Genomic DNA, 6,794 nt, shown 5'->3' with positions numbered 1-6,794 from the left:
CTGTCTAATTTTTGTATTTTTAGTAGAGACAGGGTTTCACCATGTTGGCCAGGCTGGTCTTGCACTACTGACCTCAGGTGATCCACCCGCCTTGGCCCCCACAAAGTGCTGGGATTACAGACCTGAGCCACTGTGCCTGGTCTATCTTTAAATTCCTATTTGAATTTATTTAGGTTTTTTTTAATAAAAATCTTTTCCTTTTTCTTTTCTGTTTTTTAGAGACAGGGGCTCACCATGTTGCCCAGGCTGATCTTGAACTCTTGGACTCAAGCCATCCTCCCACCTCAGCCTCCCAAAGTACTGGGATTACAGGCATGAACCACCATGCTTGACCTGAATTTTAACTACAATTAATTATCACTTAGCCAGGTTAATAGAAAAAATAAACATGGAAAACCCCAAATTAAAATTAGAGTCAACCTTAGATTATTAGAGGGATGAATTTCTTATGCTTAAGATGACCTTCCCCTCCCTGGTGGGGCTGTCATTTTGTTGGAATTTAAGGGATCTGATAAATCTGGGTACTTTGAATGTGGGAAAGGCTTCAGTGATCATTCTAACCTTACAGCACACTAGAGAATCCACACAGGGGAGAAGCCCTACAAATGTGGAGAGTGGTGGAAGAGCTTTACCCAGAGCTCAAGCCTCATTACTCTCCATACAGGAGAGAAACCTCATAAGTGTAGTGAGTGTGGAAAAAGTTTCATCAATAGCTCACACCTCTGTACACTGGCGAATGCACACTGGTGAGAAACCCTTCCAGTGCCCAGTGTGCAAAAAAGTTCAGAAAGAGCTCCACCCCCACCAGCCATCAAAGGATCCACACAGGAGAGAAACCCTGACTATCTGGAATGTGGGAAAGGTTTCAGTGACCACTCAAACCTCATTACCCACCTACGAATTCACACTGGAGACCCTGTAAATGCGGGGAATGTGGGAAAAGCTTTAATCAGAGCTCAAGTCTCATTATACAGCAGCAAATTCACACAGGAGAAAACCCCTGGCTGGGCACGGTGGCTCACACCTGTAATCTCAGCACTTTGGGAGGCCAAGGTGGGTGAATCACAAGGTCAGGAGATTAACGCCATTCCGACCAACATGGTGAAACCCTGTCTCTACCAAAAATACAAAAATTAGCCGGACATGGCGGTGTGTGCCTGTAATTACAGCTACTTTGGAGGCTGAGGCAGGAGAATTGCTTGAACCAGGAAGTGGTAGGTTACAGTGAGCCGAGATCGTACCACTGCATCCCAACCTGGTGACAGAGCAAGACTCCATCTCAAAAAAAAAGAAAAAGAAAAGGAAAAGAAAAACCCCTATGAATGTAGTGAATGTGGGAGGCGATTCAACAATAGTTCACGTTTTAGTGCACATCAGAGAACCCACATGGGAGACTCTAAATGTTCCCTAAATGTAGAAGAAATGTTTTTAAAGCATTGAGGCTGAAAACAGTAGGAAATCCATCCCAAGAAAGGGTTTGTCTTGCCCTTGATTCTCTACCACATCACTCACATGAGATAAAGAGAAAATTAAGATTTCAGTCTGACAGACTTTTCTTTCTCTCACTAAACGTTCACTTGCTTATGAAGTAGCAGAGTTTTCTTATTTGTGCTGTTGAGACAGAAGTCGGTTTCCAGGGTCTTCAGAGACTAGTTCTGAATTTGATTATGTCACCATCTCAGTGAGTCTTCACTGTGATTCTGTGCCTTAACTTTCAGTTTGGCAATGGGGTGAGATTCTTGTCTCTGAGACCCTCCCTCAAGGACAGGAGGCTCTGCTGCACTGATGATGTTAATGATGGTTGGGTCAGCTGTGGGCTGTTTTAAGCACCTGGCAGCTAGACGGGTTTATTAACTAAAGGAAATTATAAAGGTCTTCCATTGTTCTCTGAGAGGACTGGGGCTCAGAACATGTCTACATTTCCCCAAATGCCTTTTCTTAGGATTGACTTGGCATCAATTGAGAGGAAAGCATTCTATATACTTAATCCTTTGGAGGAAGGGAAAGGAGAATTAGTTCCAACACTAGAGGTTGGCTTTTTAAACCATAACTTACTCCTTCTCTCAATGTATTGGGTTGAACCTTACAAGATTGCTGTTTTGGTCTACAAAACCAGCAATTTTACAATTCAACCTAAATAGAATTTGTGTGGCAGGATTAGCTTTAAATGCGCAACAGCGCTTGCAATGGAGCCTTACAGCTCATACTGTATCCTAAAAATGTGAGACTGGGTCTAGAAGGTTGTGAGCCAGAATAATGAAGTACATAAAGCCTTTTCTGTATATGTGCAGAGCAATAACTAGGAACCATGGCATTAAGAAGTGTCCTAGTTGGAGAGCTTACCTCTCTATCACCTTCAAGCGCACTAGTTCCTGTCTATGCTCAGGTGTCCTCAGGGCTGGGGTCTCCAGATCCTGAGGGAGAGTCTATGTGTAGGCCAACGGGTTCCTGTGGATTTGAGCCTCTCTCTACGAGCCGAACAGAGACCCTGGAAGGACTCGTGTACAGAATAAATGGGATTTAGAAATAAATGGAACACAGTTTCTACCTCTGAAAATGGTTCTTTTTGTGTGTTTAAACTAAAATATTTTCCCACAACTTTCTAGAATTGCAAAACAAAGCACAATTTACACATACTATGAGTATACTAATTAGATTCATGAAATATGATTAAGTCTTGAGTCGTATTTTTGGAAAACAGAAGAACTTACCCAAATATCTGTCAAAAGTCACTGATGGGCTGTGGCAAGACATTCTTTTTTTCTTTAAGAATTACCTTTGGCTGGGCACAGTGGCTCACACCTGTTATCCTAGCACTTTGGGAGGCCAAGGTGGGTAGATTGCCTGAGCTCAAGAGTTTGAGACCAGCCTGGGTAACACGGTGAAACCCTGTCTCTACTAAAATACAAAAGAAATTAGCTGGGTGTGGAAGCATGCACCTGTAGTCCCAGCTATTTGGGAGGCTGAGGCAGGAGAACTGCTTGAACCCGGGAGGTGGAGGTTGCAGTGAGCCAAGACGCCACTGCACGCAAGCCTGGGCGACAGAGCAAGACTCCATTTCTACAAAAAAAAAAAAAAGAATTCACACCTTAGGAAGCCTCTCATTTATGTATTTCTAGCATGTAGTTAGTGTTGTGCATGGGAAGGACTTAATAGATGCTGACAGAGTGAACAACTTATTTAACCTTATCATCTATTGTGTGTGTGTGTATGTGACAGGGTCTCACTCTGTTGCCCAGGCTGGAATACAGTGGCATGATCACAGCTTACTGCAAACTCCACCTGCCAGGCTCAGGCAATCCTCCTACCTCAGCCTCTTGAGTAGCTGGGACTACAGGCGCCCACCACCTCGCCCGGCTACTTTTTTGTATTTTTTTTTTTTAGTAGAGCCCGTGTTAGCCCGGATGGTCTCGATCTCCTGACCTCGTGATCCGCCCGTCTCGGCCTCTCAAAGTGCTGGGATTACAGGCTTGAGCGACCGCGCCCCGCCTACTGCTTGTTTTGACATTGTTAGTAATGAAACCCAATTGTAAAACAGTCACCATTTACTACTAATAACATTTAGTTAATGTCTTACAAGAAAAAAGACACAATAAGAAGAGTTAATATTTTTTTTTTTTTTTTTTTTTTCAGAGTCTTGCTCTGTTACCCAGGCTGGAGTGCAGTGGTGCATTCTGGGCTCACTGCAACCCCTGCCTCCCAGGTTCAGGCAGTCCTCCCGCCTTAGCCTCACAACTAGCTGGGACTGTAGGCACACACCACCACGCCTGGCTAAGTTTTGTATTTTTAGTAGAGATTGGGTTTCGCCATGTTGCCTAGGCTGGGGTTTAAGTTAAAGTTTTTTAAAAACTAAAGTGACTGGCGCTAAGTGAACTTGAGATTATCCTCAGCTTCAGATTCCTAAGATAAGGGCTTTCTTAAGCTTTCAGATAATGTATCTTCTAGATGTAGACAATAATGCCCCATTACTAAGTCTTTTCCTTTGCTTCTCCTTAAATTGATTATACCTCCAAATTTGCTGTTATGTTTTTTCCTAATACTGTGATTTATTTTATCTACAGACAGGAATCTTGTCTCTATTGAAGAGCATCAAGGGGAGATTATGTACGCATTGAAACCGAAGTGTGTTTTTACCCACTTAACGTGCAGTAACTCCTCAAATATCTGTTAAGGCATTTCCCAGATGTGATGCCAGCCTTCTTACGTGTACTGAAAGATGTTTAGCTTAGAAGAAAAAAAAAGTCCAAAATCAGATTAAAAAAAAAAAAGAAGTAGCAGTGTGGGGAGGAAGGAAGTACCCTTCTGTGGGGAGGGCATAGAAGTACTCTCTGAGTGCAGAAAGTGGGGTAGAAGGTACAGCTCCCTTCTACTTGGAAGATTGGTGTGTGGAGCTCAGGCTGACCGCATGAATCTCTGAGATCCTAAATGGGCACCTCCAAAGTGAAGAAGGACCTCGGTTGGCATGTTTTGTAAAACAACATAGGGGAGCCTGTGGCACATTTCCTTATGTGAGTCAAAGATTACTGGTCCCAATAGGTTGCAGTTGGAGACAGATTTTAGGTCTGGTTGGTGGGAAGGGCAAAAGGGTAGGGTTAAACTAAGGTGCAGTAATCCTTAAAACAGTTAAGTGTCCCCCAAACCAATTTAGATGACTCAGGTGTTTATCAAAACTGAAAAACAAGGCCAGTTGTGGTGGCTCGTGCTTGTAATTCCAGTACTTTGGAAGCTGAGGTGGGTGGATTGCTTGAGCCCAGGAGTTCGAGATGAACCTGGGCAATATGGTGAAACTCCGTCTGCTCTGAAAATACAAAAAAAAAAAAAACTAGCTGGGCATGGTGGCAGGCACCTGTAGTCCCAGCTACTCAGGAAGGCTGAAGTGGGAGGATCACCTGAGCCTAGGAGGTTGAGGCCAAGGTCGTGCCACTGCACTCCAGCCTGGGTGACAAAGGGAGGCCCTGTCTCAAAAAAAAAAAAACAAAAAACCTGAAAAACAAAATCATAAAACCCTGACAGTCAGTACCTAGATGGATATGGAGAGGAAGACCTAAAACTTTCATCTTAGAAATGTTTCATTTTGGTTTTTCACCAACCTTCCTTTGATAGGACAAAGCAGATACTGAGGAGCAGGAAAGGCTGTTCTGTGTCTGAACCCAGTTGGGCTAGTCCCCAAGAGGAGCTGAGAGCCATGTACTCTAATGCCTCCTTTTTCTTCCCCCAGCCGAAGTGTGTTGTTACCACTGATCTCCTGGCTCTGGGAATTCCTGCAGAGAAGAGCAGGGTGGCAAGGAGATAGTGAGCAACTCCCAGGTGAGTCAGCCATTTCTCTTATACAGGTCACCTTTTCTCTCTCTTTTTTTAAATAGAAATATAACTCTTGAGGCACAGCTCAGTTTTCTCCTTTTGGGAAGACTATTAAGTCATTTGTCTTTACAGATTATATATATTTTTAATTTTTCTCTATATTTTTATTATACTTTTAAGTTCTGGGGTACATGGGCAGAACGTGCAGGTTTGTTACGTAGGTATATACGTGCCATGGTGGTTTGCTGCACCCATCAACCCATCGTCTACATTAGGTGTTTCTTCTAATGCTCTCCCTCCCCTAGCCCCCAACCCCCCTCAGGTCACCTTTTACTACCAGAGTGGGGCTCCTGCAACCAACTTTCTTGCCGCTCAGAAATTCCAAAAGAATTTTACCCAGCAGGGAGGCCTAGTAACTTTAAAATTTAGGCTCCAAAATTTCATCAGCCTGCAAAAGTTTGCCCAAATCTCCTTACCCATATGAGGCCAGTGCCACGGCTGTGGTAATGAGGGATTACATTAAAATTATTCTTTTCTTTGACCCTGAAATCATCAGATTCTACTGATGTGTTTGTTTGCCTTAAAGATATTCGTTACTTCATTCTGTGTCGGGATATTGCTCACATGGCATGCAGTATTGTGTAGTAGAGGAAAAAAAACGAAAACCAAAAGCTTCAGAGTCCAACAGCCTTAAGTTGAATTCCCAGCCACACCCTGGACTCGCTGTGTAACTCTGGGCAATTCTGAGAAGCTTCTGGCTCAGCGTATAGGTGTTCAATAAATGTCAGCTTGTTTCTTTTCTCTCTCTCCTCCTGCCCCCTTTATTGCATTTAAGAGCTGAAATAATCACTGTTTCGTTTCTTCTGTTTTGTCACTTGCCCTGACTCAGGCATTAGAGAGGCATTTTGTTCCAAGGCCATGTGTTTGAGAGGGGGTGTTATGTTTCCTCAGGAGTTAGCCACACCTGGTGGTTCGGCTGTATATATCTCCTAGGAGCATGGAGGGATCCAGAATCTGGACAGAACCACCTAGAAATAACTCGGCAGAATTCTGAAAATGAGGTCACGCTGGGTAAGAATGCACTTTTTTTTTTTATAGTCAAAGTTAGCTATGGAGTTTCTGTAGTATTCACTACTCCAGACCTTTTTCAGGTTGAATATTTTTTTCTTTTCCCCTATGTCTGTTCTTATTTATTTTTTTAAAACTTTTATTTCAGTAGTTTTTGGGGAACAAGTGATGTTTGGGTGCATGGAAAAGTTCAGTGGTGATTTCTGAGATTTTGGTGCACCCATCACCCAAGGGTAGTCTTTTTTATCCGTCAAGTCTGTACCCAATGTGTAGTCTTTTTCTTTTTTTTTGAGACTGAGTCTCACTCCATCACCCAGGCTGGAGTGCAGTGGTACAATCTTGGCTCACTGCAATGTCTGCCTCCCGGATTCAAGTGATTCTCCTGCTTCAGCCTCCCGAGTAGCTGGGATTACAGAGATGTGCCA

Source organism: Colobus angolensis, unplaced genomic scaffold (genome assembly GCF_000951035.1).
Source record: "Colobus angolensis palliatus isolate OR3802 unplaced genomic scaffold, Cang.pa_1.0 Scaffold534, whole genome shotgun sequence".
In the NCBI taxonomy this organism is placed as follows: Eukaryota; Metazoa; Chordata; class Mammalia; order Primates; family Cercopithecidae; genus Colobus; species Colobus angolensis.
This window is presented reverse-complemented; position numbering follows the sequence as displayed.